Source organism: Callorhinus ursinus, unplaced genomic scaffold (genome assembly GCF_003265705.2).
Source record: "Callorhinus ursinus isolate GAN/ISIS: 27379988/994484 unplaced genomic scaffold, GSC_fseal_2.0 scaffold14, whole genome shotgun sequence".
In the NCBI taxonomy this organism is placed as follows: Eukaryota; Metazoa; Chordata; class Mammalia; order Carnivora; family Otariidae; genus Callorhinus; species Callorhinus ursinus.
Genome location: NW_027397076.1, coordinates 40,777,851 through 40,798,622, shown reverse-complemented (window position 1 = coordinate 40,798,622; position 20,772 = coordinate 40,777,851). Strand labels below are relative to the sequence as shown.

Here is a 20,772-nt window from a genome sequence, read left to right as displayed (position 1 = left end):
CACACACACACACACACACACACACACACACACACACACACACACACTTCTTGTCCCATATTTTATATCATTTCAAATTCCTTACTCCACACAGCTTTAGTAGAAAGACCTGGTTCTTCTTAACTTACTTTGGCTTTAAAAAGCTCGGCCTCTATCAACTTAAATATTTTATTTTGTTCTTCAAAGGCAAATGATCTGCTTACAAAACGTAAATGAAACCTTTAATTCCTCTAAGAGTAAACTGAGAAACACTTTGTTTCCCTGAGCAGAGGAGCATCACGCTATTGATAGATTCAATAATTTTATTTAATCTAAGCAGCTGTATCAGTAACTACACTCACTTCTTATCTTCTGCTCCAGCATGTTGAGATCAAGAGGAATGACTTTAAGATGTGCATTCTTTATCTTATTAGCATGATGCTTATTTTGAAGACTTAAAAACAAAATGCTGGTGGACCATGAACTGTCCTATCTTTAGTGACATTATTTTCCAATTGCCTACAAAGAGGGAAACTATCTTCCTTGGAATTGAACTGGAGGCAATAAAGCATAGCAATTAAGAACATGGGCTCTCTCCCCAGAACACAGCACACAGCAGGTGCTCAACAAATGTTTGCTGAATGAGGGAACGAAAAACAGAAATCAACTCTACTTCCAGAGATGTGGAGTAATAATAGTATCTTACATTTGTTGAGAATCAACTATGTGCAAGGGACTGTTTTTAGCATTTTACATGTAGTAATTAACTCATTCAAGCCTCCTGTCAGCTCTGTGAGTTAGCCACCACTGTTGTTCTTTTTAAAGGTTAAATCACAGCTAGTGGATGGCAAAGTGTTCAGCCAACCTACATAACTTCTACAAACCTCAGTTCTTGAGCAGTACTTCGTGGATTAAATTCTAGGAGTTGCTAAGTTATGTGTGTGTTGGCGAGGGGGAATTTCTGGTCATCTATAAAGATTTGGAAAAATTTTGTTAGGATTAAAATTCAGGTGGGAGAATTGTTGGAGGATGAACGGGAAGAAGGGCTACTGTCTCCTCAATATGAAGAGTTTACATCCAGTTCTTTCATCTCTTAGAAAACCATGGCATATTTGCCCCAAGAGAGAGACATGTGATAAAGTTAAATTCATTTTAGGACTTTGTCTACCTTCAATTGTACCAAAACACCTAGATTTCTCCCCCTTGTAAAAACAGGTACACACAGAATTTGAAGGACTTGGAAGTCAGAAATCCTATGTGTGTATCAGACACAGCTTGAAGCTATGGCCTGAGTACCAGGCATGAATGTGACCATGAGACCACGGCAATAGTAGAACCTATTTAAAAAGAGTAAATGATTCATTCTGTGCCACCGTCATATGCTTAAGAATCCTGTTTTCCTTCTTTCTGTTTGTGAAATACTCCAGTCACAAGTTTTTTAAAAACTCCATTGATTTTTCAGCAGCAAAGTCCTGGTTTTAATTGCAGCTGTTAAATTATCAAGTTATCTGCCTTATCATCTGCTCAAAATCTTGACTACAAGGACACTTACCTGATAATATGACACAGAGAACAGGTCCCTATTACTAAATTCAGACAAATACTCCAAGTATACTCAAGTCATGAGCCCTGTCACAAAGGACACAGGCCCAGAGAACAAGCAATGGAACCATTTTCAAAAGGATTTACAAAGACAATCAACAGAGGAGAGTCCCAGCTGACATTTTCTTTGAAGGATTCACTTACTGTGCTAGTATGGGATGGCTGTCAACTCCTTCCTCACCAACATCCTCCCTGCCCATAACACTCCTGAGACGTCACAACAGGGACAATGGTTAGAAAGACCGAGTCCAAACCTGGTCCCCACTAATTACTGGTCCTAGCTGTGTGTTCTTGGGCAAGTTACTTTCTCTCTTTAAAATGGGGATAGTAGTCCGCTCTGATCATAGCAGACCATGAGAATTAAATGCCCCAGCATGGAAAGTATTTAACAGTGTCTGGTACCCAGTGAGCACTCAGGATATATTATTTATTAATATTAGATCCAAGACAAAGCTAGCTCTTTCTTCTGTTGGGCCCAAGGGACTTGATGCAGTTGTGAAAATCTGAGGAGATGCTTCCCCTCCTTCCCCTTCAGCATCCCTCTGCCTGCCTCAAGGACACATGGCCACCTCCACGCATCCAGAGCCTTCAAGTGGCATTGCATGACACCCCCAGAACAGGGACCTTGAGCAAGGACATCTGCTCCTTTGAGCCCTCTTCTCAAAATTATTACCACAATGAAGCCACATGCAAGAGTGTTCTGTACACAGGGAAGAACTCACAGAGTCATGACTGTGCTGCTTCTAGATTCCCATCCAGACCTGCCCACAGATGCCATTTCTGGACCCCCCAGGCTCCTGGATTCAAAAGCTCAGGTCGCAGAGCCCACAGAAGACAACCAAATACAGAATTCGGCTTGGTTGTTTTGGTTGTTATTATTATATTGTTTTATTTTTAAAAGAAATAAAGGCCTGAACAGTTTAGGCTAAAGAGTTCACACTAGTGTTACCATTGCTAAGGAGAGTAATTACACTGGCTAAGAAGGAAGAAGTAGTTTATAAAGGCCATAAGGTGAAGTGAGATATTACTGATTCATATATAATTGAGAAGCAGACCGCAAAAAGGCTATAGGGAGAGGGAATGGAAATGAATCATTTATGGAAGACCAAATACAACTATCGATTATTAAAATTCTTTTAAGATTTTATTTATTTATTTGACAGAGATAGAGAGAGAGCACAGGCAGGGGGAGCGGCAGGCAGAGGGAAAAGCAGGCTCCCCACTGAGCAGGGAGCCCGATGCGGGGCTCGATCCCAGGACCCTGGAATCATGATCTGAGCTGAAGGCAGACGCTTAACCGACTGAGCCACCCAGGCGCCCCTAAAAATTCTCTTTTCTAAGTAACCTCCTAGGCAATGTTTCGTGTGACTCTCTGAAGTGGTTACTGACCTCCCAAATAAGCTGGAAAAAAAAAAAAAAAAAAGACAATTCCTAGCTCCAAGGGAGTTAATAACCTCTCATTCTTGGTATACTAGAAAACCATGGTTCTGACCAGGAAGCTAAGCCTTTGATAACAGCCATCAGCAAAAACAGCCAGAACATCCATCAAGAATAAAAGCTTCTCCCAGATGGTTTCAGCCACCTCTGGGTAGGAGGGAGAAAAGATCATCCCAGCCCATTCAGTTAACAGTCAGTCAGGTGTTACCAGGGAGGAAAAAGGATATCAGGAAGTAGAATTTTCTGGGGTGTTAGGCTCTCCCCTTTTGGAAGGTGACTAAGCACCAACACATGGAGGAGGCAGGTGTCAAGAAGGAAGATAAACACAGGTGGGAAAAGAGCACATACATGCACGTCTTCTCCAGCAGGCAACCTCACACCTCTGGTTCCCATGCTCTGTCTGTCATGACGGGATGTGACCAATCAAGGGATGCTAAATGGGATCTCACATTCAGCCCCCAGAGAGGTTACTATTTTTAAATTTTTTAAATTTTTGCACACAAAATGTTTTTTTAAAAAGTGAACTAGTAGGGGTGCCTGGGTGGCTCAGTCAGTTAAGCGTCTGCCTTCGGCTCGGGTCATGATCATTATCCTGAGTCCTGGGATCGAGCCCCGAGTCGGACTCCCTGCTCAGCAGGGAGCCTGCTTCTCCCTTTCCCCCCAGCTCATGCTCTCTCTTTCGCTATCTAATAAATAAAATCTTAAAAAAAAAGTGAACTAGTTGTCAATATTGAAAAATTAGGATATTTACATTAAAATCTTCATTTTCCTTTTTCTCTTGAAAAACAGTACATCAGGTTATACACCTGTCACAGTCTCCTGTGACAACAGTCAGAGGTAGGACATATCCTCTCGAGCTCACCCCAGACCTCACTCTGTCTACTTGTGCCATTGAAGTAACCAGCCTGGCCCCAAGGCATTTGATTCTGCAACACTGCATCCAGATCTCTGGGACTTAATAAGTAAAGCAAGAAAATTATTAGATACATAGTATACTGATCGAAACCATTACTTTAAAAAATATTTATTGTGGGGCGCCTGGGTGGCTCAGATGGTTGAGTGTCTGCCTTCGGCTCGGGTCGTGATCCCGGGGTCCTGGGATCGAGTCCCACATCGGGCTCCCTGCTCCTTGGGAGCCTGCTTCTCCCTCTGCCTCTCTCTCTCTCTCTCTCTCTGTCTCTCATGAATAAATAAATAAAAAGTTTAAAAAAAAAATATTTATTGTGTAACCACATGGGGACGAACCAAGAAGACTAGGATGTGGTTTCTACTATCAAGGAGCCCACAGTCATCTGTAGTTGGGAGACCTCCTTACAAATAACTACAGTTTGCTCAGATTGATGCCATATCAAGGTGTGTGTCATACGGGATCTGAGCATACAGAAGAGGAGACAACTCTGCAACAAAAGAGTCACGTAAAGTATCACAGAGGAGGTGGCATCTGAGTGAGCTCAGCCTTATGGAATGAAGGAGAAAATCAACAATCAGAGAAAAGACAAGAAAAGGCTCTCCAGGCAGAGGAACACCCTGTGAAAGCAGAGAGTGGTGTAAACTTTATAAAGAGGGTTTGGGTGTGGCCTGGGTATAGGTTTGCTGAGGGAGCTACATCAGAACCGGACCATGAAATTCTATAGAACTTTATCCTACAGAGTTTATGACCCACAGGAAGAATCTAAGACTGTTTCAACAAAGGATTCATATGATCAAAACTACTTAGGAAAATAACAGCAGTGGCTTAATGGAGGATGGTTTATACAGGATAAATGACAAAGGGGAAGTGATCAGCCAGGGTCTCACAATAGTGCAGGTGACCAAGGGGTCATGAATCAAGCACTGGGGCTGGGTAGAAGTGAGGGTTTCAGAGGAGGTGAAAGACCCAAGAATTCCCAGGAAGACCTGCTGGACAGGGGTCACAGGGGAGAAGCAAAGAGGAGGACTCTCAGGTTTCCACTGGCAGAGTGAGCAGACCAGGTATACCGATTACGGACGGAGAGGAGAAGACTGGGGGTGGGGAGTGCTTGGAGGAGGAGATAATGAAATTGCTTTAAGGTCAGTGAACAGAAAATTCTTGGTACCAGAAATTATAAAGGCAGTGGCAGCCCACGCTGACTTAATGAGGGGTCCACAAACTATGGCTCGCAGGCCAAACCTGGGCCACTGCTTGTTTTATATGTAAGCCCCCAAGAATGGCTTTTACATTTTTATGTATGTGAGGGGGGAAAAAATCCTAAGAATATTTTGTGACCGGTGAAAATTATATTAAGTTCAAATTTCAGTGTCAATAGTTTTACTGTTTTACTGGAATACACCCATGTTCATTCATTTACAAATTTGTTAATCGTGGCTTTCCAGGTACAATGGCAGTTCATAGTTTCGACAGAGACTGCCTGCGAAGCCTATATATATTATTTACAATCTATACCTTTTATAGAAAATGTGTGCTTACTCCTGAACTTAACTATTTGACTGAATGGTCTAAAATTGCTGTTGGTCAAAAACAGTCGAATACTGACAATTTCGTATTACATGTAATACAGAAGTGAAGCAGAGATGAGAGCTATCGATTTGGAAAGAATTTCATGTGCATCTTGGTGTTATTAGCAACATTAGCTTTGGATATACTTTGCTCCTAGCATTTGAGAGCCATCGTTAGCTTCTATCTCCCTCACCAATGTAATTCAATAACCAAAGATTAAAGAGCAAACACTCAAGATCAGAAGAAACTATGGTGTTGTCACATAGATCTCTCCACATACCTATCAATGGTTTCTTCTTCATATTGACTGTTTAGAAATGAACTTTCAACAAAGCAAAGATAAAAACCAGAAAGCTGCTGTTGGGCACTTCCTTTTCATTATTCACCAGATCTTTTTGGCAAAACCATTAATATCACCAAAGTCCAACTTCCCCATTTAAATAAGGAAGTCTGCACCCTGTCAGATGCTGGAGCAATTCCCATTCAAGGCCACGGTGCCGCTCTGTTGGAGTCAAATGAAAGGAAAATAAAACCTACCCAAAACGGACATCAGGCTTGGGGATTCTGCATTAAATAAATCCAGTTTAGAACAATATTATTTGCAGAAGTTTTTGTTGGCAATTAAAGAAAAAAAAAAGCCATGTGCTTGAAGCTACTATTTCTAAAGATAAGGCTTCCTTTCTTTATTTACCAGATATATCAGAACTATCACCAATGTCAGAGAAATGCATTTTGAAAAAATGCATTTTTTTCAAAACAAAATGAAAGTCAATCTCAAAAGTGTAATTTAAAAATGTGAATTTCAAAAAGGTTGAAATTGACAAAATGAAACCAAAAGATAAAAACACTCTAATCTCAACAGACATCAAATAAAATACGTAACTTTTTAATCAGCAGTTTCCTCATAAACTCGATACAATCTTGACTTCTCCCTTGCTCTGGAATAAACAAAGTTCTGGACAATCCAGAGCTCCCTTAACTTCCTCTTTAACCTTAAGGCAACACAAGAACAATATTTTTATACAGAAGAGGGCTGTTTGGTGGTAAGAAGGATGAAACTCTAACCTGAGAATTCTGAGTCCGGGTTTTAGAAAAGATCTTTTAAAAATGTGCTCTTATAGGAGAGGGGAAGGCCACTCATCCACCTATCCGCAAAAGCATAGGCTGAGCTGCCTCGACAACAATAGAGCAGGAAATGCCAAGAGGGGCAGGCAAACAGGTTTCTATATGCTAGAAATTTGGAAGGCAGTTAAGAGCAGAGAGACTCTGGAGCCAGATTCCCCAGGTCTTAATGCTCGATTAGCCAGTAAGTACCCGTGTGACTTTCATTTTATCTCCCTATGCCTCAGCTTCTCATCAGTAAGATGGGGACAATGAGCAGTACTTTCCTCTCAGGGTGGTTGCGTGACTGTCAGAAAACAGCTGTTTATGAGCTTTACACCCAACAACTTAGTTAATACTTGTAACCCTACACACGAGAAAGGTGTGTCATTATCCTCATTTTATTGGCCCCATCAATAATATCCTGTGCAAAATGATTCAGTTAAACATCCTAGACAAGCTGTTCTGGCATTTTTCTCCTAGCAACTGAGGTTTTAAATGATGTATTTTGTTCGCACAAACGAATCTCTTGTAATTAGTTGCACAACAGCTTATAAATAGAACACAGGTATTGCAAGAAGGAATTGTGACATATCCCATGATTTCAGCACACCAACATTCCTTTTCCGAGGCAAGCATTGTACTGCAAATGTACATTAACTAACAGCAATAATTAAATTCCCACTCATTACTTAAGTCGTTGTTTTAAAAAAAATACAAAACACTTCATTTTAATTGAAAATAATCTGCTTTGGAAAATCCTCATCCCTCTGTTAACTAATTTGTAGAGAAAGTCTGTTTTATTTCCAGATTAAAGCCTGAATACAAAGAGTAGCCCTTTGAAAGCTGCTTGTTGTCTGGTCAAACATTTTTACCTTTGTGCCTAGACCCAGGGCAAATCCATTAACACTTCAACCCTCCCTAATTTACAAGGGAAAACAAAACAAAACAAAAAACGTTTAAACCTTGAGGACCCCACAAGGGCCAAAAGGAGTTTCATTTTAGGCAAACTGATCTCTACACCCTCAAAAAGCTCTCTAGAAAGTACAATGAGACTTTGCTATGGCCTTGAAGGAGACAAATGCACTGACAAGGATATAAACTATTAAATTGGATGCCCAGTATCATCCTTAAATAACAAGGACAAGGTGGGCTACCAATATAATTCAATTAGTCAAAGAGAGGTATGCTCCATAATGCCATATATTGATGTTAGTTGTTTTCCCCCCATCTCAAGTCACATAGCAGGGAGTAGGCACTCAATAAATGTTAGTTGAATGAATGAATAAATGAACTTATTTTCTCCATAACATCCCATGGGGGTCACTAGAATAACAAGTGAATTCTAAGCCTGCCTATTTGTTTCTTAAAGCTTAAAATATTTTTATTGGGGCTTCCCATCAACTGGCTTCAAGGAAAATAACTCTATGTTCCAAAGAAAAACTGTTCCAAAGAAAAAATTTATTTAATTATAAGTGCTAATGAACTTGGGAGCAGGACATGTAAAGCGAGCCCCAAACATCTGCAACAAAGTGGCTGATAAAACAGAACCAACCTCATGCATCTCTAGGTGGAATCTTAACTCCACTGCTGGTCTCTACTTTATAACCAAGTTCCTGCTCAATAGTAATGCTCTATTAACAGTGAGGCCTGACCCAGGTGGTGTTGGCAGGCCAGGATGGTGCCCTCTCAACACTGAGACTGCTATGCAGGAGGGAAACTCCAGAGGTCAAAGGGGGACTTGAAGTAGTACAAAGACAATTCTGAAGTCATCACTGTAAAGCTGCCCAGCAACACAGTGAATTATGTCAGAAAGCAGAAATTCCCTCCACTGCAATGTCCAAAAGCTGACTGATCACCGTTCAGGGACACTCTGAGGATCTCTGCACTGAATGAGAAGGTTCTAAGACTTCTTTTGCAAGTGTTGAGTCTCTATCTGTCCCCATCCCCAACTCCAGTTAATGTAAAATCTATTTTTTTAAAGATTTTATTTATTTATTTGAGAGAGAATGATATAGAGAGAGAGAGAGCATGAGAGGGGGGAGGGTCCGAGGGAGAAGCAGACTCCCTGCTGAGCAGGGAGCCCGATGCGGGACTCGATCCCGGGACTCCAGGATCATGACCCGAGCCAAAGGCAGTCGCTTAACCAACTGAGCCTAGAATGTAAAATCTAACCTGCTTTCAGAGCTAAAATTTATCTATTATGGAACATAGCTTTAGAGTGGTCCTTGTCTAAGACAATTCCGTGACACCTGGTAAACCATAAGCAGAAATTTGATTAACTCAAACTTCCTATCCCCAACTAGCCCTTTAATGTGGGAGTGTGCAAATGAGCCTCAAATGTTGCTGTTCCCTGGGGCTTCCATTTGGCTTGCTTTTCTTCCTACCAGTCTTTCCCTGGGAGATCTTCTCTATTCCCAAGGCTTCATTTAAGACCTAAACACAAAGCACTGCCATATTTGTATCTACAGCACAGATCTCTGGTGTGTCTGACCTGTATTTCTGAATGCCTTTGGGAACTCTGCATTTGCATATTGCACACATTCAAGCTGCCCAAACCTCATTTTCTCTTTCCTTCTGCTGTCTACCCCTGTCTCAAATGCAATCCTCCTTCTGTTGTTTCTGTCTTAGGGGACCCAGATTTCCAAGGAACCTTCCTGTCCTCCTAGCTTCGGAGTATACTCTTGCCCACATCTAGTCCCTCAGCCTGTATGTCACAACCAGTACTTAGTTTAGGCCAAGTTCCATTGCAAACACCTCCTAACTAAGTGTCCCCTCCCCTAATAAATCCTGCACAGCATGGCCACACTGACCTTTCTCAGCCATGAATATGGCCATGTCTCTCCCAGGTTCTAATTCCTTCAAATGGACTATGTAGATTTTAGGGGGAAATGTAAACTCCTCAGTCTTCATGACTTGGCCCTTATCCGTATCCTCTCATCTGCTCTCCCCACACCTCTTTTTCTTTGCCAAAAAAAAAAAAAAAAAAAAAGAAACAGCCACTGGTTTATAGAAAGCAGTGTTGCTGCACACAATTCCCTGACATATGCCTTTCCTTCTGCCTAGGATGATCTTAACCTCCTCTTGCCTGACAAACGCCCCCTTGTCCTTCAACACTCATTTTAACCACCACATCATCCTAAGGCTGCTTGACAAGCACTTCTTTATTGTAGTTCTTAAAACCACAATGTAACCACTAAGTAGTGCACTTGTTACGCTCATGGAAATTACCAGAAATTTGGACTGCTTTCCTAGCTCTGCCATTTACTAGCTGTGTGACTTGGGTAAGTTAATAACCTTTCTAAAACTCAGTTTCTTTAGTTGAACTACTGTGTGAATTAAGAATATGAATGAATGTAAAATGCTTCAATGAATAAAATTTAAAAAAAAGTCTTATCACAGCTCAAGAATCTCTAGGTACCTGTTCTAAGTAGTAAAAGAGAAACTATTCAATTTTTTATTTTTATTTATTTGACAGAGAGAGACACAGCGAGAGAGGGAACACAAGCAGGGGGAGTGGGAGAGGGAGAAGCAGGCTTCCCGCGGAGCAGGGAGCCCGATGCGGGGCTCGATCCCAGGACCCTAGGATCATGACCTGAGCAGAAGGCAGTTGCTTAACGACTGAGCCACCCAAGCGCCCCCTATTGTTTTTAAGGTCGCAAAATTTTGACAATTACAACCAAAAATAGGCAGAGATACACTTCTGAGAGCCAATGGTCCTTCAGTACCTGAATATCCTAAACTTGTTATGAACTGAGCCAATCCAAGTTGTTGGGAAGATTTTTTAACTGTATACTATGAATAAATGTTAAACTAACATAGAGAACTATTTCTGAAACTTATCATCAGGAGACGGTGGAATATTCCATTATTAGAAATTTAGCAACTGAGAGCTAATCACTACTCCCAACCAAGAGTCTGAAATACAGAAGGACTTATTTAAGTCTCGAATTGTTGGAAATTCCACAGATTCAAAATGAGGTTAACTGATGACCTTCCCTACTGCATTTCAGTCTATAGATTAAAATAGATCTCATTGTTCCAGAATCCGGGCTGTAGCAAGAAATAGGCTCTAAATGGCTAGAATGAATTTTAATAGAACCAGGAGCATGAGGAAGGAAATCAGGAGGAAGAAGTTTTCTTTAAGGGTAATTTCCATTTCACTGTGTTTCTAAATTGCCTATGTTTGCAAGCTGGCTGCAACATATCCTTTCTGCATTGACAGGAATCATGAATTAATCAGTAAATAGAAGTAGTTAAAAAAATTCTTACACCCTACATTTTCAAAACACTTTCTAACTTACTAGTGCATTCCGAAAGGGTTATAGTACAAAAGTTGGTGAATAAGATGACTGATCAACTTAACCTACATTTTGACCAAAACATTAGATTCATTTACAGGCTTACCTGGAAATTTTACTAAACTATAGCCTTACAAAACACAATACTGAGAGACTATAAATTTATGACCATTTTTCTATGGAAATGTACATTTAGAATTCCAACTTGTTATTAATAATGGTTCTCATACTTTTGTGTGCATAGGGGTCACCTGGAGAGCTTCTTAAAACATGGATTTCTGAGCCCCACTCCCAGAGATTCTGACTTAGTAGATGGAAGTAAAACCTGAGAAAAGCTCCCAAGTGGTAGTGACACTTTGGGTTTACTGATGACACTAAGTAGCACTGCTAGATGAAACACAGTCCCTTTGATTAGCCAGGGACTGGAATTCTCTTGGATGAGGGAACGAGGCACCCTCATGCCAGTGAGATCAGGAAGAGTATGTGATACCCCTAGTTTACAAGCCACTGCTGCTGGCTAGTCCTGGTAGAGTCAGAAGTTCAAGAGGCTTCTAGAAATGGAAAGGAGAATCCCAGTGAGGCATGGAGGCATGGACGCACGAACATGAACTTGAGGGGGTGCGGGGTCAGTCACTGAGCGGCAGGAGCTTGACTGGGGCATTGGGGGCTCCCCATGATGGGGTTGAGAATGAGTCTTGGCAGAGCTCTATGGGATCATCAGCTAAGGGGAAGGAAGTTTGAGGAGTGGTGATTGTGTCCAGCATACCTGAAACTCAGGTTAGGAAATGGCTGGCAATAAAAGAGAATGGGTTAAGAGGAGGTGCGGGTGGGAAAGGCAATCCACAGGCGGCTTGTGTTCCTTCCAATGGTGGAAGTGGCTGCAATACAAAGAGGAGAAGGGAATTTTGACTGTTTAACACATCGAAGGTAAATTATCATCCGGGGCAACTATTCTCACGTCAAAGGTAACTGTACATTATCTATATTCCAAATTATTAACTACAAGATACTTTTTAAGAAAAAGACTAACATAATACTAACTAGTACTTTATAATTTAATCGTACATTATTTCATTTAAACCTCCCAATGATAAGGTAGATAGGAGAGGTATCATTTGTCCCATTTGATAAAAACTGAATCCAGAAAGCTGACTAGCCCAGGTTCAAACAGTTTCCAAGTGGTAAAGCCAGACTCAGATCCCCATCAGATTCCAAGGTCTAACTCCACCACACCCTACACAGTAGAGAAAGGCAGCTGAAAAGTTCGCAGATTTGGAAGGAAAACATGGGCTCTACTAGTATCACCAAAGCCAAGGAAGTGAGGATTTAAGAAAGAAAAGTGTCAGATGCCAGGAATAGTTCAAGTGTCTGCTAGATCTGGTAATTAAGAGGTTACGAGTGGCCACTGTAAGGATCCAAAGTCCTAAAATACTCTTCCCTCCCAGAGAAACTTTTAAGATGATAAAATGCACCGTCTGAGACTGAGTGTACTAGTTTCCAGATAAGCATTTCACTTGTCTGCTTGTTTTTATGAATAAGGGAAGAAAACACCTGATAATAGCATCCACCTCTCCATAAACAGACTAGTTCTAATCCAAAGGTGACATTGGTAAACAACTGCTCTAAAGCCCCTCACAAATTCCTAAAAAATCATACAGCAATTTAGAGAGTCACTACAATAACTGACACCTTTTAATTAGCTCCAAACTCTAAAGCTGTAGACACTTCCAAAATCTAATGTGCTTTTATAGTCAACAATTTACTGATAATTTACAGTTTTAAACTTTCATATTATTCTTTTAAAACTCAGAAAATGTCCGGTAAGCAGAGATTATCAACATTTCACAAACAGAAGTTTTTGCTCTTTTAAAAAAAATCTATTTCATTACTGTGATCTCTAGGATACAGTAAATGGAAATGATATTACATTGTGTTTTTTTGTAAGAGAAAACAAGCACACACACACAAATAAAAACACTGAAAGAATAAACTAGCAACTAATAAGAACCGATACCCATAGGGGTTATGTATGGGAGGAAGGGGTAAAGGAAGGAAAGGAACTGAGACTTTTTTAAGTGTGTATATCTTTAAAAAAAAAAAAAAACACTTTTGACTTTTGAAAATTTAAATCAAAAATGAAAACAATGTACACACTATAGTTGAAAACAAACTCGAACAGTTTATGAAATTGGTAATCTAATCACACAGGTTATTGCAAATGACTTCTGAACAACTGTGGGATATAATCTAAGGAGAAAACTATTGCAGAAAAATCTTAAAACTTGCTCAGAAATACTGTATTAACATTTTGAAACTATGTTACATGTGTTATTAGAATATAGGAAGCATCAATGTTATTAAGTCCTTAGATCTGTAATATAAGGCAATAAATATAAATATAAGGAAAACCATATATTAAATTGAAATTGGAAATATCAATAGGAATTCAATTGTTGAGACACATATATTTTCATCACTGTCCATTGCAAGGGCCCAGGAGCAACAGCACCACAGGAGTGTGCGTACTCAGAGCACCATTCCCCAGGAAAAGATAAAAGATTGGGAAAGTGGCTGGCTCCCAGTAAGACACAGTGAAAGTACTAGGTTGAATCAGAAAGTAAAGAAGGACTCAATGATAACAGGCATTTCAGAAGTACACACGAGCATGTCTGAAGGGGCTAAAACTGGCTAAATCTGAGATAGTCTGAGGATCAAAAATAAACAGACTTTTACATAGAGGAAAACAAATCCCTAAATCCATAGTGATAGTTAAAGGAATAAAAAAACTAACTCACTACCACTGGGAGTGACTGTTACGCTAGCTACTTATTCTGAAAATTGATAATTAACGGGAATAAATTAAATGATGATCCTGTGTGTGTGTGTGTGTGTGTGTGCATGCGTGCACATGGAAGAACAGTTCATCTCCAATTAAAGAAGTCCTCTCTATAGAAAAAAGCTATACGTACATAGAGGAAGTGATAATTAAAAACAATCACTTGACAATCCCCAATGAAATATTTGGTTTGGGCAAAGATTAGAAACATATGCTAAATAAACCCTTAGGTGAAAGATAATTAGGAAAAGGATATTCACATGGTGCCGAAGTATCACTTCACATACATGATACTTTTCCATCATCCACAGGTAAAGGTTACTAGTACTGCAGGGAAACTGCAGCTGGTTCAGATGCAAATCTCTATTCCCAGGGGTCTTTCTATGGTGAAGACTTCATTGCTAAAGGGAACATCTTTACCTTCTCTCCCACAGTAAATGCAGGGGAAAGAGAGGCTATGTCCCCTACTGTATGTCTGTCTAACCTGACGGGGGGTGGGGGGGTTCCAAAATCAAGTGCACTGAGAACCCTAGTTGGGGGAATGGAAGGTAGGTAGGGAGGAATAAGAACAAAGTTCACAGAGTATTTACAGAAATGGACAGGCTGCATGCCATTCAAATTAAGTTTGGTAATGGTCATTTGGTCTAAGAAGACTTTTAATAAGCTGAGCAGCAAAGAAAAAAAATGAATAAGCCAACAAAAAAAATTCATTTTGTTTGTTGCTCATATATAGAGATGAAACTGGTATTTTCTTTTTAGTCTGAGGTAGAGTTTAGTGATTCATCAGTTGCATATAACACCCAATGTTCATCCCATCAAGTGCCCTCCTTAATGCCCATCCCGTTACCCCACCCCCCCACCCATCTCCCCTCCAGCAAACCTGTTTGTTCCCTAGAGTTAAGAGTCTCTTATGGTTTGTCTCCCTCTCTGATTTCATCTTATTTTTCCCTCCCTTCCCCTATGTTCATCTGTTCTGTTTCTTAAATTCCATAAATGAAATTATTTAATTGTCTTTCTCTGACTGACTTATTTTGCTTAGCATAATACCCTCTATGTCCATCCATGTCATTGCAAATGTCAAGATTTCATTTTTTGATGGCTGAGTAATATTCCATTTTGTGTATGTGTGTATATACACACATACACACACACACATCACCTCTTTATGCATTCAGCTGTTGATGAATGTAGTCTGTAGTCTTATTGGCCTCCATGTCTATTACTCAATTGAAAGGAAAAATGAAATGCTGTTAATATGAATTTTCTAAGGTCTTAAACAAATAAGGAGATAAAGGTAAATATTATTATATGCTTCAATGCTTATGGACAGTTTTATTGCCTAGCAATAACACCTCTAAAATTTAAGTGCTTTATAATTCAAAGCTTTGAGAAGAGCTTTAAATATCCCTCACCCTCTGCCAGATAGAGAAGATGAGCAGGAAAGGAATACCAAAAAAAATTTTTTTAAATAGCATTTCAAGGAGACTATAACCTAAAAGCCAGCTTAAAGATTTCATGTCTTCCTTACCTCTACTCTTCACACAAAAAGTACCATTTGTTTGTTATTTACCCTCAAATTACATACAAACACAAATTGCTTAAAGTTGTATAAAATCCAAAGCTAGCAACACGCTCATAATTTTCACAGTGGGAAATAAATCCCTGGAAGAGATACCGGAGGTTTCTCTTAAGGAAGTGACTTAATTAGGAAACAAGCTTCCCCAAAGTATGTGATCTTCAATTCCAGTTCCTCATTAACATTCATCTAGAAAACTCGGTGGGGGGGGGCGGGGCGTAGTATATAAAAAGCAAGGTCGGATCTCCAAACATATACAGGTCACAGTTTTATAACCAACTACAAAATCAGTCATTGGTTCAGATTTCTGTCCTCCTTCCTCCTCCATAGGTAGACCAAGACACTCAAACTTCTTTTTTAAAACGAACCCTGTGGTGACTTGCATTTTAAACAGCTTGATACATTATCTTTAATAACAGCACTGGCCACATTTTGGAGGAAGTTAACTGTCTCAGCAAATGACAGAAAATGATTCTTTCACAACTGTAGCCAGCAATCAGAACTCTGAATAGCTGCTCATTCTCATCAGTTAGCCAAGGAATGGCCTCATTCCTCTTCCAAATTCTTACTGCTCATTGTCTTGTGGAACAATCCCAGATGAAAAGCCTTCAACACTTTGCATTCAAAAATCTGCAGTTAGGAAGTGGATCACCTGAATGAAGGGAAACAAAGCATTCGCCTGACACCCAGGCTGGGCAGCAGGCCCTTCAAATCCCAAAAGACAGTCCTGCCTCTGTTGTTGCTGTGGGGGCCTCTGGCTACGATTTCCTCAATAGGGTTCTCTTTCACTTCTTAAATGACATCAAAAAAATCAGAAGCATAGTGGCGCCTGAGTGGTTCAGTCTGTTTAACGTCTGCCTTCAGCTCAGGGGGAGCCTGCTTCTCCTCCTCCTCCCCACTTGTGCTCTCTCTCTCAAATAAATAAAATCTTTAAAAAACATTAATAAAAAAATCAGAAACACAGATTTTTAAAGGAATAATGCATGTGCTAATAGAGATCTTTATCAACACAAGAGGCTTAAGGAGAAAGAGTAATAAGTATGTGCTGGTCCTCTAGGGACGTGGGGCAGGAGTGTTGAAAGGAACTAACAATTGAAACCTTTGAAAGTATTCCTTACAAGGCTAAAATCCTGGATAAATATTCATTATTTAAAAAAAAAAAGCAACAAGAAACAAAACAGGCACACAGTTCAATGTCACTGAAATTGATGATTGTGGGAAATCAGAGCTGGGACTTTGGAAATGATTTGGATGAACACTTTCAACTTTCCGATGAAGAAACAGAAGTACAAAAAATTGCCCACGTTGTTCAAGGTCACATGGCAATAACCCTGATTATCAAGTCCCAAATCCTCGTCTAATGCTGTTCCTCCAGCTCACTGTGGACAGGACCGGCAGGCCTCTGGCTCCTCCTTCTAAATGTCAAGGTTATATGTAACAAAACCATAACCTCTGCCTTCCAGAGGGCCATGTTCCGCTCTCCCCGTGTCCGATCCACAGCAGTGGGAACTGTTGCTATTAGGTTTCCGCCATGACACCAGCGGGTATGGACATGGGGGTGGGAGAATGGAGCTGCACCGCCTCTTCTGGCTACTCAGCGTTTGGTTGTTTACCATCATGTCCACATTTGTCATCTCAGTAAACACTCCAACAGTCCTGTGAGGCGAGAGAAGCTTCACCTCCATTTCTCCAGGCAGGAAAATTGCCTCTCGGGCCTACCTAATACAACAACATACACTATGAATGAAGTGATGCTGGAAACTTACTAATAGGTTTGCAGAAACAGCATCAATTTAAAAATCGAACCAGACTGGGTTAAAATCCCACCTGGTCCCCTTACTAGCAAAATGAAGCTGGGAGCCTCAGTTCTCTCCTCTATGAATGGGGGCTACTCTAACCACCTGCCTTCCAAGCATCGAAGAGGATTGGCCGGGGGCGGGGGAGGGGGGGGGATTTTGCAAAGTGCCCGGGACAGTAGCAGTCTCTCACTCGATGCCCGCTATCATCATGAAGCACTGAAATAAAACACTCCAACAAATTACAAGTTTCAAGTCATGGAAACTGTAACTAGATAATCTCACTCGCTTTTTAAACCACAAAACCTTCAGACAAGGACTTGAGGACAGCTGATTAGCTACCACTGACCTTTTGTTGCTTCCCCTTCTCTATTTGTTAAAATTGTTTCTTGCTGTATTGACTCTAATGACTACTTTTTTTTTTTTTTTGGGACAGAGAGAGAGACAGCAAGAGAGGGAACACAAGCAGGGAGAGCGGCAGGGAGAGGGAGAAGCAGGCTTCCCGCTGAGCAGGGAGCCTGACGCGGGGCTTGATCCCAGGATCCTGGGATCATGACCTGGGCCGAAGGCAGACGCTCAACGACTGAGCCACCCAGGTGCTCCTCTAATGACTACTTTTTTTGCAAGTTGTTTTCTCCTGCTCCCCAGCACATTTTGTGCATTCAACCACAGTTTGTGCATTCAAACACCTATTTTCGTACTCTCCATTTCACTCCCAGTAGTAGATTCTTTAATTCCAGAAGAGAAACCATATATGGTCGTGGAGAAAGAAGCAGATGAGGAAGTGAACCTCAGTGCTAAGACTTCCTGGAAGCAGGGTATCGATGTCCATAGAAGCAGGGCCTAGACCCAAATGCTTCCTGGGCAAGAATGTTACATCTAGGGTAGTGATGCCTGCAGCAAAGGGAAGAGCATGAGCCCTTGCAAAGGGGTACAGCCTGAACCCAGCTCCAGCTGAAAATGGGAATATGGCTCAGTACTGCCAAGTCTCCTGGCATTTTAATAGAAGCCAAGAATCTATATTATGGAAAATTTCTACATTTGAAAACACTGTGTGGGCCAAATAAAATTCACTTATGAGAAAGTTTGGCTCATGGATCACCTACGTTTTCAATTGTTGCGTTAAAGCTCTCTACCTTAAAGTTATGGTATACCAAATTACAGAGGAACCCTACTCTGGAGTTTTGTTTTGTTTTGTTTTAACCTGGAAAGGCAGTCAGAACAGAGATCATGAAAGGCCTAGAGAGTGTACTACTAGCTACGGATGAAATCTTAAGAGTCTAGTGGAAATCAGGCAGATCAAGGTATCAGGGGTTAGGAGAGATGATGCCTGCAGTCACACAAGCTGATCCCAGGAGAGTCAGGAACTTCTGTGCTCTGAGAAGACAGTAGGACCTTCCAGAGAGGTTGCTGTGCATGGATATATGGGCTTCTGACTATGTATTAATGCTCTGATCTAAATAAGCTTGAATGTCTGACAGTGGCAAATTGATGTGAATATTTCTGAACCCTCTACTAGAAGACTTCAAGGCTTTCAGAAACATGAATGATGTATGATGTTCAGGTCTCTTTCAAAGACTGCTTTTGATGCAACAACTCAGGCCTTCTAAAACACCATTTCTGTAAGGGCAAAAGTGAAAAGAACTTACCATAAAAAGGAATGTAAAAAACCTTAGCAAGCTTGACGTACAGACAGCTAGCTACCTGCTCTGATGAAATCAGTCTAGTGGTAGTAAAGAAAGTCAGCCATTTCAGTATTCTCTTTAGAAACATACGACTCATGGAAGTCAACTTTAAAAAGTCTGCAAACAAAATCCACTAGTCAGAGACTTCATTTTCTCCTATATAAAAGGCAGAAATATAGTAAAGCACCAATTCATCCTTTATTGTTTAACACATATTACAATCTTTTTTTAAAGTGTTTTAGTGAAAATTTAATAGTTTTCTTAATGAAGAAAATTTGTTCTCCCCAGCAGAATGGTATCATACAACCCTAAGAATTACTCAAAGGCTTCAATCCACTGGAATTCCATTATATGAAATGGATTCTACCTACACAGCTGTCTAAATGAAAATAATTACAACTCCACCCACCCTGGTACTCACATATGTGGACTTTAGAACCCAAATATTCATCTTCAGAGATACTCATCTAAACTGGGGGGAGGAGTGTTTCTGGCTGCATGGCTAAGTTGCTGGTTCTTTTATTTTTTTTTAAAGATTTTATTTATTTATTTGACAGAGAAAGACACAGCGAGAGAAGGAACACAAGCAAGGGGAGTGAGAGAGGGAGAAGCAGGCTTCCCGCCAAGCAAGAAGCCCGATGCGGGGCTCGATCCCAGGACCCTGGAATCATGACCTGAGCCGAAGGCAGACGCCTAACAACTGAGCCACCCAGGCGCCCCTAAGTTGCTGATTCTATTCATTTCTTTTCTCAGAGATGAAGTCTCAACGGACTCACTTCCATACTTAAGGAAATGCACCTATTATGTTAACAGACTCCAAAAGAAAACAAACATGTGGAAATGCTGCTGCCATTTTCTATAAACCTAGCTTTGGAAATTGGGGGGTTTGCTAAGTAAAAATTGACACGGTGCTGTAGGATCACTGCTGCTGCTGCTGCTGTTGCTGTGGCTGTGGCTCTAAGCCACAGTTTTCATAAAAGGGAAGGAAAAGGAAGGGTTGAGAACTGAGATATGGGGAAAGAAATAGGATTATTTTTAAAGCTGGAAAAAGGTTTAGGGATACTCTCTCCTTTGACAGAGATAGGAAAGAGAGTCCCAGAAGACAACATAAGTCCTTGCCCAATTAGCGGAATTCAGGTATCCTAAACTCATTTCCATAGTTTTCTCCCTTATTGAGGCTCCTAATAAAAATGGACAGAACTGGGGCACCTGGTTGGCTCAGTCAGGAGAGCATGTGACTCTTGATCTCGGGTTGTAGAGATTACTTAAATAATTTTTTCTAATTGACAAAACAATACACCTAATTCTGGGGCACAATGCTCTTTTCTGGCTCCATTTGTACACATCAGTGTTCTAACCACATTTGCCTTTCCATTTCCATTCCCCTGCCAGCACTGACTTAGGTTTGGAGCAGTTCTATTGCAGGAGACATCCTGGCCATGTCTAGAGACATGCTGGTTATAGCAATCAAGTGAGGGAGATTCTCCTGGCATCTAAAGGGTAAAGGTCTGGGATGCTATTGAACATCCTACAATGCACAGGGCAGCCCCCTAGAAAACAAGGAATTATCCCACCCAAAATGTGAATAGTGCCAAGGTTGAGAAACTGGCCTAGAGGCAATAAAAGGCAGTAGGTATTTCTTCTACAGAACAAGTTTGCATCAAGAAAGTTGGATATGGCATTATTGCTCAAACATGGTACATGATTCGTAAGACATGCACCAATGTTGGTAAAAAAAAGAACCAAAATCTGTGTACACACATACACATATATATATAATAGGTATTATACTTGAAGAAATAAGCTAATGCAAACCCAGAGTGGCCGTCTACTTAGCTAACATTCTCACGTTTACAACTAGCATTTGCCATAAACATGGCTGGTTTCGTCTGGTTGTATAGGCTACTCAGGACCTGTTCAGTGATATTTAGAATTGTTCTTGTCAGTTTAGATTAACCGATTTATTAATTTGCAATAACAAGA

The 20,772-nt window shown here is 40.6% G+C and overlaps 1 protein-coding gene and 1 long non-coding RNA gene across 3 annotated transcripts in view; one reads left to right on the top strand and one right to left on the bottom strand.

Moving 5' to 3' along the window:
* PPM1H (protein phosphatase, Mg2+/Mn2+ dependent 1H) overlaps positions 1-20,772 on the bottom strand; it is a 238,370-nt gene that overhangs the window by 153,373 nt on the left and 64,225 nt on the right. The window lies entirely within an intron of this gene.
* On the top strand, positions 4,885-19,630 carry LOC141374171 (uncharacterized). Its single transcript, XR_012380822.1, has 2 exons — positions 4,885-4,989; positions 19,347-19,630. It is a non-coding gene; the product is annotated as an uncharacterized lncRNA (long non-coding RNA).